This window comes from Ixodes scapularis, unplaced genomic scaffold (genome assembly GCF_016920785.2).
Source record: "Ixodes scapularis isolate PalLabHiFi unplaced genomic scaffold, ASM1692078v2 PGA_scaffold10__122_contigs__length_95168666, whole genome shotgun sequence".
In the NCBI taxonomy this organism is placed as follows: domain Eukaryota; kingdom Metazoa; phylum Arthropoda; class Arachnida; order Ixodida; family Ixodidae; genus Ixodes; species Ixodes scapularis.
Genome location: NW_024609836.1, coordinates 38061630 through 38075915, shown reverse-complemented (window position 1 = coordinate 38075915; position 14286 = coordinate 38061630). Strand labels below are relative to the sequence as shown.

General features: G+C 48.9%; 1 protein-coding gene across 2 annotated transcripts in view; it reads right to left on the bottom strand.

The window, feature by feature from the left end:
• Positions 1 to 14286, bottom strand: part of LOC8033856 — a 289711-nt gene that overhangs the window by 57624 nt on the left and 217801 nt on the right. The window contains exon 3 of one of the 2 annotated variants that reach the window (XR_006077095.1): positions 254 to 661. The exons of the other annotated variant lie outside the window; for it this stretch is intronic. The gene's annotated coding sequence lies outside the window, so the exon portion shown is untranslated. Of the gene's footprint in view, positions 1 to 253; positions 662 to 14286 lie in introns of those variants that run through there. 2 annotated transcript variants of the gene reach the window in all.

Here is a 14286-nt window from a genome sequence, read left to right as displayed (position 1 = left end):
CTTCTTGCGGGTGAGCGGTAGCACTGAACCCTACAGTTGCAATAGGGAAACAAGGAAAGTAGTGAAATTTTCCCATACAGGACATAAAACTGCGAACAGAGTAACTGACACCTACAGCCGAATTTATAAACGGGCTTCGACTCAACACTTTACCTCGACTCGATGGAGTGGAGGAAAGAAGCGTGCCTTCACCGAGGAGCCATCGTAGCTTCAGAAACACGTCTCAGTGATTCCTCCGACGTGGAGCTCCTCAAGAAACCCTCCTCCACTAAAGGAGACATGACAGGCGTCTGGTTACGAGGTTGTAGTAAAACATTACGTCAAAAACATTGTGGTGTAAAATATGAACATATTAGTCCCTTTTATTTAATAACATACGTTTTACGAAGATTGAATTGGGGGACCGCAATCTTTTTGCTTCGCTCCGCAGATGTTTTGAGTGTTGTAGCTGGTTTTAGAATGGCCAGCCACCAGCATTCTACAATCTGGCACCAGGAGCGACTGCGTTTCGCGTCTTGCCAGCCTCCCGTCCTTTCTGCTTCGCGCGCCTAAACAGAGGTTTGTATCTGTATCACTGTCTTGTTGACGTCTAAAACAATGATCTTCCATCCTTCTTTCTTCAGAGCAACCACAGTGCCTTTTCCAGCGATGTCCAAGGAAGCTGCCAAGGAGGGAAGAGTCGTGTACATGAGGGAGGAGCGCGATCTCCTTCGAGCACTAATAAATAAATATCGGAAACTTGTAGAGAACAAAACAACTCCTTGAAAGAGGCTAAAATTGAAGCATGGGACAAACTCTGCACTGAGTGTAACTGCCAGCCTCGTGTCCGTCCAAGGGACGTTAAACAACTAACAAAGCGTGGGGATAGCACTAAATCCAGATGGAAAAAAGGTGACTCGGACGAGAAGTGCAACATCTACGCAACAGGTGTGCAGTCCATTTCTACTTTCGGGAAAATAATTCAGTATATTCACAGAATCATGACACAATGTGTCTACTTAAATAACCCTGCAGAGGAATTTACTGTGACCACCTGCGGCGTCCGGAAGAGCATACTTTGTCGCACTATCTGGTGCTTCCAGTACTGATATCGACAACTTGCGTTTGTGTGCTGTGCAACATTTAAGCGACCATTACGCAGCGAATGTTCTGGATGAGCTACACAACCCTAAATTGAGTTTCAGCTCTGTCTTGCGCACATCTTGAGAAGCAATCTGAATGTATAAATAAAAACCAGTGCACAAAACTGGCACTATAGTACACATAGAAACTATCAGCCGTATTCATAAACGGGCCTCCACTCGAACCTCCACCTCGACTCAGTGGAGTGGAGGAAAGAAGCGCGCCTCCACTCGAGGAGCCATTGAGCTTCAGAGACGCGCCTCGGCGTTTCCTCGAGTGAGGAACTCCTCGAGAAGCCCTCCTCCACTCGAGGCAACTCGAGGAGACGTGACAGGCTTCTGGTTACGAGGTTGTAGTAAAAAGTTAAGTTAAAAACATTACTATGACATGAATTGTGAACATATTAGTTCATTTTATTGGAAGGAACACATTTTACTAGCATGGTATTGCGAGTTTGCAAGAGCTTTTCTTTGCAGCGCGAATTGTTTTATGCGTCGTAGCCGGTAACAGCCACAAGCGTTCTACAGTCTGGCAACAGCGGCGCGAGCGACTTCTGTTTTCCGCGCCTCGCCCAGCCTTCCGTCCTTGCTTCGCGCGCCTAAACAAAGGTTCGTATCTGTCCGACTGTCTTGTTTTTGACGTCTAACGATTACCTTCCACCCTTCGTTCTTCAGAGCAACCACAGTCCCACAGTGCCTTTTCCAACGATGCCGAAGGAATCTGCTAACTGTTATGTTTAGTTGTACGATCTAAATTCTTCCCTCTTTTGTTTGTTCCTTCGCTCTTGCTGTGCGTGCTCTGTCTGTCTGTTGGTTTGTTCGTCTCTTTTCTTCTCTTTTCTCTCTCTTTCTGCTCGAGAATTAAAACAGTTCTGCAATGTGACTCCGACTTGGCTGGTCGCTTTCTAGGCTGCCTCCACAGTTTTGGCGACGAGGGTGCTGAACCTGGGCACTCTCACTCCCAGAGGAAACGTGCGTCGTTCGGCATAAGCTCACGTCGGCGGGGGTGCCTGGCGTCGCGACGACTCCTGCTTCCGACGAATTCCGGGCTCACCAGAGAACCTCGGTTGCTGGTTGTCAATGGCCGTGCAATCCATTTCGAACGTCCTCCTCGATTCCTGAGCCGACATCTTAGCCGCAAGCATGGCTGACTGTGACCGGCCACCACCAAACTTCCTGGACAAGGCCGGTACGCCACCGATACCGTGGAAATCGTGGCTACGAATGTTCGAGCGATACATATTGGCTACTGGCACTCAGGAATATTCCGCCGAACGACGCCAAGCAAAGCTGCTCAACTGCCTGGGGGTCGAAGGCCAGCGCATCTATGACTCTCTACCAGCTCCCGTTGGACCGGCGCCAGCAACGTCACCGGCGGGAGACGGTCAGCAAGCCCGGCAAGCGTCTCGCGACGTGTATAGAGAGACCCTCACGGTTCTCGAGGCTGAATTTTCGCAGCCGGTCAACGAGACCCTCCAACAACTCCGGTTTCACATGGAGAAAACAGCAAGGAGAATCTCTGCGCGACTTTCGCTCAGCACTCCGAGCATTGGCCGTGCCGGCGAACTTCGGTGCCGACACCGAGGCCGTCATCCGCCGACAGTTCATGGTGGGTGCTGCTTCCGCAGAGATTCAAGAACGCCTGGTACTTGACGCCGCGCTGCCGTTCAGCGTGGCCTTACAGACTGTCCTTAATTTGGAACGCTCACGCCGGGAAGTTCGAGAATGGGCATCGGCAACTGCGCCAGCTGCGCCGTCGATGGCGTCGGACGAGCACGTGACCTGCCACGTCACAGGGCGCGCAACGAGTCAACCTCAGCCGATGATGTCATCTTTGCACGAGCCGTGGCGCTCGCGCCGTGAGTCACCTGTGCGATCTCCGACGGGGCGTTCTTCAGCTGCTTCAGCCCGGTCAGTGAACGCACGCGCTTCGCGCTCGCCTAGCCAGCAGAGCTGCGTAACCTGCGGCCGTAGCGGCTATGGTGGTTTCGACCGTGGCAGTCGTCAACAGAGCCCTGGACGATCGGCGTTTCGGCGTTCGGTACGTTTCGAATCACCGCGGCGGCAACCATCTCCAAGGCGGAACTACGGCTGCGGAAGAACATGTCCCAACTGCGGTTACGGTCAGGAACACTGCAGGGGCTATGACGTCTGCCCAGCGAGAGGTCAGCACTGCGACGACTGCGGTCGTCGGGGACATTTTTCACGCGCTTGTAGAAGTGTTCGCCGATCCCTGCTGCGCCGCCCGCGTGATCAAGTTGAGCAGATCGTCGACGACTACTACGATGACGACGACGAGCAGTGGGAGGTGTCCCACATTTCCGGACCTTCTCAAAGCAAGCTGTACTTAAACATCCAGGTATTTGACTCGACGCTGCAGTTTCTTCTTGACACGGGGTCAGCCGTCTCCATCGTGGATAGTGCCATGTTCGTCCGGTATTTCGCGAGCAAGGCGACAGTTGTACCACCACCTGTGAAGCTCGTGAACTTTTCTCAGCAACCCATCACCATTCTGGGAGCATTCGAGGCACCGGTAATGTTCAGGGAGCGTGCGGCAACAGTACTTTTTTACATTGCTGACCGTGGTACCTCTTTACTCGGCATGGACGCTGTTGTAGCCCTCGACATCCAGATAAGTGGCGCCACTCGGTCGTGCTTCCATACTGATACAGAGGGTTCTGGCGACCCGCCGAGAGAGGAGAACGAGAGGTTGACACCGGCCCCACAGGACGAAGCGTCAAGTGCATTGAGAAATGAGTGGTCGTCAAGGGTGCAAAATCAGCTGGCCTCAGCATCGCCTCCACCACAGGCTGCAGCTTCAGTGGTGCCTGAACCAGCAAAGCCAAACCTGCCGCATTCCATGAGCAACTTCGAGCACCTCTTCAGTCCGGGTCTTGGCCGTGTCAAGGACGTTGTCCACAAGGTAAACATTCGACCTTCTGTCATTCCCGTCCGTCATCGAATGAGACGTATTCCTCTAGCAGCGCGTCAGTCAGTATCAGAAGAAATCAGACGCTTGGAAGCGGCTGGGGTCATCGAGCGGATTAATTCCTCCGAATGGGTATCACCAATTGTGGTGGTGCAGAAGAAAGACGGCTCAATTCGAATGTGCGTGGACCTGCGGGAAGCCAACAAAGCTGTCGTTATTGATAGCTTTCCTCTTCCGCACATAGAAGAACTTCTGCATGCTTTACATGGTGCCAAACATTTTTCCAAGCTTGACTTAGCGGCTGCTTACCACCAAGTGCCGCTACATAAAGATAGCCGGGACCTAACCGCATTTATTACACACGAAGGTCTCTTCCGGTTCAAAAGAGCATGTTTCGGACTGGCATCGGCGCCAGCAGCTTTCCAGCAGATGATGTCCGAAATGCTTCACGACTGCGAAGGTGTGTTGGTCTACCTTGACCACGTTGTTGTTTTTGGCAGGACCAAGGAGGAGCACACACACCGTCTGCGTGAGGTGCTGCGGCGTATCTCGGATGCTGGACTGAAACTCAACAAGTGCCTATTCGATGTGCCAGAATTTTCGTTTTTGGGTCATAAAGTCAGCGCTCAAGGGATTGCTCCGCTACAAACGAAGGTGGATGCACTCAACGCTGCCCCTATCCCCACGGACATCACCCAACTCCGTTCTTTTCTGGGGATGGTGGAGTATTACTCTCGCTTTGTGCCTCGGTTAGCGTCTGAGGTCGAACCTCTTCGAAGGTTCCTGCGAAAAGACACTCCGTTCGTCTGGGACAACGAGGCGGACAGAAGCTTCAACCAAGTCAAGAGGCTGCTGTCATCTGCCAGGACACTAAGAATGTTCGACCCCACGTTGCCCACCATCGTGGCCACAGACGCGTCGGCATACGGCATTGGGGCTGTGCTGCAGCAGCGTCATGGTGATGGCGTCTTCCCTGTCGCATTCGCCTCAAGGACGCTCACTTCGACAGAGCGGCGATACTCGGTCGGGGAAAAAGAAGCGCTTGCGTGTTTGTGGGCGTGCGAAAAATGGCACATATACTTATGGGGCCGCCACTTTACCCTTCGCACGGACCATCAAGCACTCGTGTCTTTGCTGTCCACCGGAGGAGCAGGACGTCGCCCGCTACGGATCACCCGTTGGTCACATCGCCTACTGAAGTACAACTTCACGGTGGAGTTCCAGCGAGGTGCCGAAAACCAGGTAGCAGATGCCCTGTCCCGCTTGCCGATGTCGCAGGAAGAAGAGGGGATGGAGTTCGACGACGAGATCATCTCCTTTGTCGCTTTAGACGAAGAGTGCATCACGAAGCAACAGCTGCAAGAAGAGACAGCGAATGACGCTCTGCTCACCACTGTCATGGGATATGTGACCTCTAAGTGGCCTCCAGTGGGCGCTCTCTCCGCTGATGCGGCCATCTTCTACGACCTGAAGGATGCGCTCTCCGTCAACGACGGTCTATTGCTGCGCGGAGAGCAATTCGTCATCCCCACGACTATGCGATGCGCTCTTGTCGCCAGAGCACACGAGGGCCACAACGGCATTGTCAAGACGCAAGCACGCCTTCGTGAGCTCTATTGGTGGCCCCGCATGAACGCAGAAGTGCGTAGTGCAGTCTGCGCCTGCAAAATCTGTAACACCTCAGACAAGAGTGCCAAGACGTCACCAACCCCTCTCCAGCCAGTGCCCTTGCCAGAGCGACCTTGGTCAAAGGTGGGCATCGATGTCGTGGGCCCTTTTGAGCGAGCGGAGCCTGCGTGTCGCTACGCCATCACGCTGGTGGACTACTTTTCCAAGTGGCCCGAGGTACAGTTCTGCCCAAACGTCACCACAAGGAGGATCACGGACTTTCTGCGCGCCATCTTTGCCAGAGAGGGGTACCCTGACAGCGTTGTGAGCGACAATGGGCCACAGTTCATTTCAGGCGAATTTGAGACGTTCCTTAAAGTGCGAGGTATAAAGCACCAGCTGGTTTCTGTCTACTACCCCCAGTCCAACGGGCAGGTTGAACGTTTCAACCGTACCCTGAAGGGTTTTCTCCAGTGCGCCACCCTTGAGCGGAGCAGCATCCGGTCATCCCTTGTAGACTACCTGATGATATATCGCTGCACGCCCCATGCCAGGACTGGACTTTCTCCTGCTCTCCTGCTGCATGGGCGGAAGCCTCGCACCCGCCTTAACATCCTCGGACTGTCGTCGGCGCAGTTCTTGCAAAATCCCATCGAGGAGCTGCAACGGCTGCGACATCGAGTGCAGCAGAGGCAGCAGTACACGAAGGAGTACACCGACCGGCGTCGAGCGGCGAAGACCCCCAGATTCAGGGTAGGCGACTGGGTTAGAGTGAAGAAACCAGGAAAGGTAGCCAAGGGGGAGTCGGCCTTCGGGCCGCCACTACGCATCATGAAGCGGGTCGGTCGGTGGACATTCCGGCTGGGAGATGGTAGAGTGTGGAATGCCTCTAAACTCGCAGCTGCTTCCGATCCCAGTCTAGGAAGTGATCAGCAGGGGACACTGGCTGCCGTTCAAGGTGGCCAGCCCGCGAGCCACACTGCTACTCCAGGTGACGCGCACCACAGGCATCATACTTGGCAACCTCAAGAGTCAAGTTCGGCCATGCAGCAGCTGCCTCGATCGCGGACGCCTGAGTGCAGACCTGCCCCGGACACGCCTCCAGGAATGGGAACTTCAACTGCTCAGTGTCCTAGGCAGGTGCTTCTAAGGCGCTCGGGGCGGAACCGTCGACCACCAGTGCGGTATGGAGACCTTGGTACTCGATGAAATGAGTGAACTATTTCCTTTTGTGTTTTCGACGTAGAGTGAACTATTTGTGTGGTTCATTTAAACTGTGCTTATCTTGCTCTTGATTTTTGCTGTTGTAAATGCGTGCATAATGTTTTTGTCATCGTCTTGTTCCTACACTCTTAAAAAAAAAAAAAAAGAAGGGAGGGGAAAATGTTATGTTTAGTTGTACGATCTAAATTCTTCCCTCTTTTGTTTGTTCCTTCTTTGCTGGCATCTGTGGCAGCGGCCCCCTTACACCTGCACCGCTGCCGAAGGGCACGCGCCAAGAGCGCGCGCTCTTGCTGTGCGTGCTCAGTCTGTCTGTTGGTTTGTTCGTCTCTTTTCTTCTCTTTTCTCTCTCTTTCTGCTCGAGAATTAAAACAGTTCTGCAATGTGACTCCGACTTGGCTGGTCGTTTTCTAGGCTGCCTCCACACTAACGAAGGAAGGATTGTGTACACGAGGGAGGAGTGCGATCTCCTCTGAGCACTTGTCAAAAAATATTGGAAAGTTATAGAAGACAAAAGAACGAACAACTCCTCGAAAGAGGCTAAACTTGAAGCATGGAAAAAACTCTGCACGGAGTATAACTGCCAGCCGCATGTTTGTTCAAGGGACGTTAAACTAAAAAAGTGTTGGGATAACGCTAAATCCAGATGGAAAAAAGGTGACTCGGAGAAGCGCGACATCTACGCAACAGGTATGTAGTTCATTTCTACTTTCGGGAAAATAACGCAGTGCGTTTGCAGAATCATGACACTATGTGTCTACTTAAATAACTCAGCAGTGGAATTTTTGTGGCCACCTGCGACAAACTTTGTCGCTTTATCTGGTGCTTGTGCTGACATCGACAATCTGCGTTTGTGTGTTGTGCAACATTTAAGCGACCATTACACAGTGAGCATTCTGGTTGAGCCTAAGCACCCTAACCTGAGTTTCGACTGTCTTGAGCTGATTTCGAGAAGCAATCTGAATGTGTAAATAAAAACCGATGCACAAAACTGGCACCATAATACACATAGAAGGTACACCGAGCAGGGGTTTAGACTACCTGAATTAAGCCAAGCAACTAATCTTTTTAGATGCTTTTTTTTTTTTTTTTTTGTGCAAAATTGTTTTTTGCATGTTGCTGGTTTAATTGTATGTCATCTCATTTCTTAACTGTGACGATCTAGGAACAGCCTTTATAGGGAGTATTCACCTGCGGCTTATGTGCAGGTTGCGTGGGGTCCGTTCTGGGCACATTGCCATCTTTGTAGCCTTGACAGCAGACGGTCGCACCAGGACCAGCCGCACTACGCCACAAATCTTTCTCCAATTTTGGTGACACCGGAATTTGCAGCGCCAGCATGGTGTCGTGCGGAATGGTCGGCTGCTGCACCAAGTTACAGTTAAAGAAAAAAGAGGAAAGCAAGCTTGCAAACTCCAGTTACTTTAAGATTCCGAGAGTCTGAACACACGAGTATGGGAAAGCACGGTCATTCAGTGCGAATGGCTTGCGCGCATCGACCGGGTAGGCGTCGACAAGTACCGATGTGTTTAACGCACTTCGTCCCGGGTAAGTGTCGGCACCATTTGCTTTAGTCGGACATCAGCAGGAAGACTTCCACAAAACGTTTCCCGTCACTGCTGCTCATTGCGACGCGTGTCGCATGTAGTTTCGACGGACCGAGCGACAGCGGATCTTGTCTTGATCTTGGAAGGAATGAAAAAAAAAAAAGAGCCGTAGGGGAGTGCAGTGACAGTGTGGCTCTTTTTTTGCCTGAGCAATGGTAACTAGAGAGCGACAGAAATAAACTCGGGAGCAGAGATTTCTTTCAATGGCGGTTTTCTGATGCTTCTGTGATAAGCTCACATTCGAGTTTCTTAGACATGTTTTATCGTGATTGACTAGCAACTAGCTCTAAAGTATAAACCAGATATAAGTAATTCTTCCAGACAAAGTGACGCGACAGGACCCGCTATCACTCGGTCTGTTGAAACAAGCAAGCGACGCACGTCGCAATGAGCAGCAGCGACGGGCGATGGGCGAAGCTTTGTGGAAATCTTGCCGCTAATGTCCGACGAAAACAAACGATGCCAACGCTCACCCGAGACGAAGTACTTTGAACACACTTGACACTTGTCTTCGTCAAGGACATTCCGGTTGATTCACACAAGACATTTGCGTTGCCTTCTCACGGAGAGTGACCGTGCTTTCTCGCACTCGTGTGTTCAGGCTCTCGGAATCTTGAAAAAACGGGAGTCCGCAAGCTTGCTCTCCTCTTTTTTGTTGTTCAACTGCGACTTTGTGCAGCAGCCGACCATCATGCAGAACACCATACTGCCACTGCAAATTCTTGCAGTGCCAGTATGGTGTCCTGCGTAGGCGTCCGTCAACTAATTGACGGATGCGAACGCAGTTTAGGCGTCCGTCAATTAGCTGGTTGTAACCATCTTGCACTGAGCATGTGCCAGCACAAGTACACAAAGAAAAAAAAACATTTTGCCGAACTGGGTTTTAAACCTGCAACCCTTGAATTATAAGGCGGGCATTGTACCCTTACACCATGGGGCCTTTTTTTTTTCTTTATTGCAAAAACAAAACGCAAAAAATTCAATGACTTTAAAAATGATCTACAGCACTTTTTGCAGAGCATATTAAAACATCTCATATCAAGAAGAGGTTCACAAAGGCCACGCCGGTCGGGCTTCGACTCACAACTTCAAAGAAATGTGTACTTCTTTCGTGCTATGCCATCCTAGTTTACCTGATTCAGCTGGTTCAAGACAAGAAACCTTAAATAGACAAAGACACTGCCACAGAAATCTTGCAATATATCGCAAAAGTAACATTCACAGCTTTCCAACAAGAGATCAAGCTTGCCTCTCTTAAAACACAAATTGTGCCTCTCTTAAAACACAGGTGGCTAATTTGACATCTGCAGCCCTTTCGGCTGGAAATCCTACCGTGCCTATCTGGGGACATCTATAGTTGAACTGAAGAATGAACCGGCTTGAGAAGATAAGTTTGTTTGTCCTCAAAATAGCGTATACTACTATGCCTGAACTAACCGTATTGAAACACAAAATTCTATAACTAGTGGCACTATCACGGCAAGGTATCATTCCATCTTCTTACCCTTTGGAACGCTTGAAGTGCAGAAGGCACATGCATTCAAAACATGCACGTGACAGTTCCGCCCTCTGTGTGCCTTCTCCGACTTCAATGTTCTCGCAATACTAAAGAGTAGCCAACAGCTTCCAACAAGAAGGCAGGCTAAATAGTTCCACGAAATGAAGGGAAAGGTTGGTCTGAAGAGGAGTGGTGATGCTGAGGAACGCAGAAGTATTCATATCTTATGCCAGTAGAAAAAAACTAAAAACCACTTTACTTGCAGAACAGAACGGCATCTAAAGATTATACACCACTAAACTATCTGCCATTGATTGTAACGACGAGTTTCTGTACTGCAGCTTTGAAAGGCACGGCTTTCACAGCAGAGCTGCGGCAACTCCACGCTTACTCACCACAGAATCTGGCAAGGTATGACTGGTGCTGCACACAGGAACCCTGGAAATCTATACACCTCATTTTGACACCACAAGAAAACAGGAAGTTTTGAGCATTGTTCATACGCCGCGCAGATTGGTCATACGCCACGATAAGGTATCAAATATTGAATCTAAGGTGCACCTACATACCGTAGAATACCGCGCATCTGCCCACTCCGCACTAAGCACCCATTTCCAAATTTGTAAGACCTGAGAAAATAAGCACAGTACATCCATATGTAAAATTGATGACCGGACAAGCGCCCATCCCCCATTTTTTTGCGATTATCTCCAAATTTTTAGTGACTGCTTGCTCAGAATTCTGCGGTATATCTTAATTCTCAACGTCCGCTGCGATTGTTCGCAGCAGACGTCGTCCTGGTTTCTTGGTCCCGCTGTGCAGGATAGGGCCTCAGGAAGACAAGTGGGGAACGATTTACCTTGGGATATAACTTTCACCTCCCATTACTTAAACAATTGTAGCCATCCTTTGTGTGTGCATTCTGAAAATAAACATTTCATCCTTCTTCATGTTTCATCCCGCCTCCAATAATTTCATAGACCATGCCGGGTGAAAGCGACACTTGAGAAAATGCTGACAAATGGCAGTCTAAATCAAAATGATACTGGAATCTGTGACCACTCCGAAGCGCTATTTGACACATACTCCACTAATGCGAAGAACTTCTCGGAAGTGGAGGACAAACAAAGCTCCTTAGAGAACACATGCAAAGGAAAAAAAACTTTTTTTTAAACAGCCGGGTTGGGAAAAGGAAGTCATAAAACAAATTTACAACGAAAAAAAAAAACTTTCTAGAGCTATATTTACGGCGCTATACAAATTTGTTGCTCGCAACCACGGGCGCCGCAGAAAAGTAGCCCATATTTATCATGTGATTGGCCCCTATTTATCACGTGCTGCTGCGCTCTTTCGGAAGCTTCCTTTGGCTTCCAAAAGTAAGTTATTCATCTTTGTTCAAAGTATAACACAAAACAAAGATTAATAAGTAACATTTAGAGCCCAAAGGAAGCTCTGAAAAAGCACAAGCAGACGGGATAGACCTGTGCGCCGATCAGATGACGGCGGCGGTGCCCCGAAGCAGACGCACTTGCGCGGCGACGGCGGCGGCGGCATGGAAAAACGCGTTGAAGCGGTAGCACACAACGCTCAGCGTGCGGCGGTGGCGACGCAGCGCGGCGGCGCACAGGTCTACCATGTGACCAGCAGCGGCTCCCGCGGGCGCAAACTACAAATTTGTTTTGTGCTGTAAATATAGCTCTAAAAATTTTCTTCTTTCTAAATTTGTTTTATAACATACTTTTTCCATCTAAGCTGTTTAAAAAAATGTATTTTTTTTACTTTGCATGTGTTTTTTAAAGGGACACTCATTAGGAATTTATGCTCACTGGGGTTTTTAGTTGTACATGACATACCTCTCAATACCGCCTGCCTTGTTCCGTGTGTGCCTGTGCAATGTTCTTCAGATGCTACAGCAATATCGCACTTCTTGGCCTTGAAGTGGCCTCCCCTGCTTGTGTTGTTACATTGTGTACAACAGCATGGAGATGTTTTTCGGCTGCCACCAAGATAACACTGCCACGAGAAAGGCCACTGTTTGCGTGTTTTGAATAAGTTTGCTAAGCACTGCAGCATTCATTGACAGCCTAAGTCCTAACACTACTGCATTTACAGGAGACACAGACCGGCAACCTTGGAGCCAACAGTCAGAGCTCGTCAAAGTACACATACTCCCATAAAACGTGGAAGGCTACCCCCGATAGCACACCGAGAGGTCTAAGGCGCTGAGGTGCAGCACAAACTACAAGTGTCCTCAAGGCCCTGAAGTCCTCACAAAAGGACACGCTTTTTTGGAGGATACAAGACTATCCGGCATTCTGAGGATGCTTCGCAGGACATGTGCAATGTGAGCATGCGAGTGTTCGCTCTGCTTTTGAACGTGCTGCCCCTTCTTCCCGAGCGCAGCTGATGCATGTCTCTCCCAAATAGGTTGCTGTTGTTTCTTGTTAATCTGAAACTGCAACTCAGGTACACCGCTCTTGGCGTCCTGTTTGACGTAGACAGGACGACTGAGACGCACCACTTTCAGGCAGTGTTTACCACCTTGACTGCGACGACACACAACTGGATTTTTCAGCCTCTGTCAAGGATTATTAGAGCAACCTTGTTGGAGTGCTCGAAGGCAAACTATTCTGGTTGCAGGATGATAATTGACTGCACTGAAGTCAGGACGGAGGAACAGAGTAGTGTAGGCCAGCAGTGTGTACTCTACTCAAGCTATAAAAGTGGGTACACGCAGAAGTTTTTGATTGCGATTACAACAAACGGGGTGATTTGCTTTCTTTCAAAGGCATACGCAAGCCGCTGTTCAGAGATCCATGTGACAGTGGACTCTGGCTTCCTAAGTGTGGTACAGCCCAGGGATATGATCCTAGCAGACAAGGGGTCCCCAGGCATCAGGGAAAGTCTGAAGGACACTGATGCAGTTTCTGGGAATGGGCGATTCAGTGAACAAGAAGCACCTACGTTTCATGATATTTATCACGGATCATATTATTTACCAATCGGATGCTTCACGAAAGATGGATCCAAAGGTGTTTTGGGTAGAATAATCGTCCGGGGTAAAGAAAAATATTTCACCAGTTACGAAAGTATCTCACCAGATATCCCGTGTTTAGGAAGAGATAATATTTTAAGTGTAAGTAAATATTCAAAGTTATTGAACAGAATATTTACAATCGAGAACATTGACTCAAATAGTACTACTGTGGTGAGTAGTAAAGAACATACAAATACGAAATTATGGGGTATTAAGTACGACGGATCGTCCGAATTGGCGCTATCGGCAATGAAGCGAATGTCCTGTACTTATAAAGCCTACAACAGTACCCATTATGTACCAATCAACGTTGTACATGCATTGAGTACTTTGGGGAGAGATAAACACGTATTAACAACACGAGTCTCTACATATTCTCCAAATGTTGAATATTTATTAGTTAATCACGCCGATTATGAAAGGTTATTACATAAGAATAAGTCAATCTTTATCGTTTCCGTAATAGCTAAAAGACAATTTGCGGCGTGCGCATCTGGATTCAAGGGAATTACGAATACGAACGATTACATAAACAAGACTATTAAACAACCTTCTCAAATATTGTCGGACCACGTTCATAAGTGTGTTCGAAAAAATGGACGGAACATCGCCATTTTACCTCAAAACGTATTTAAATCGGTGCCCATTTTAAAACATTTATTACACATCGATCATACTAATATTAACGTGATTACTCCTCACTTCAACCGATTCGTATTGAGTGCTACATGCGAAACTCCATTTGCAAGCGTTGCTAACGAACATCGTACCGTTGTAAATTTTAGCAAAACGAATAAACAAAGTTGCATGCGTCAAGTCCAGACATCACAATTCGCCTTTGTATCGTCTACCGCAACACCAGACGGTGCCGAAATAGGCATGTCGAAACATTTAACTCCGGGAACAAAGTATACAGCAACTCTCCCGGCATATAAGATAGTCATTGTTAAGCAACGCGTAATCGAGCTATTGGGTAACTGCTTGAACACGCAACCAAGCGAGGCAGACTTTCTATCGATGATTCATTGTACTGACACGAGGTGTTTCGTTACTTTTAACTCGAATTTCATCGGCTTGTACACACCTACCGGTGGAGACAGCACAATCGAATGCGACAATGATAAGCCTAGGGAGCTTTTGAAATTGGCAGAAGAAATACCCATGTTACACATTGTCTACGAACGCATGTCAGTTTTGAGTCTCGGGTACGGGCAGAGTGGAAGATTGTATCGGCGCACACCTCTCGGTGTAGACGTTTTACAATC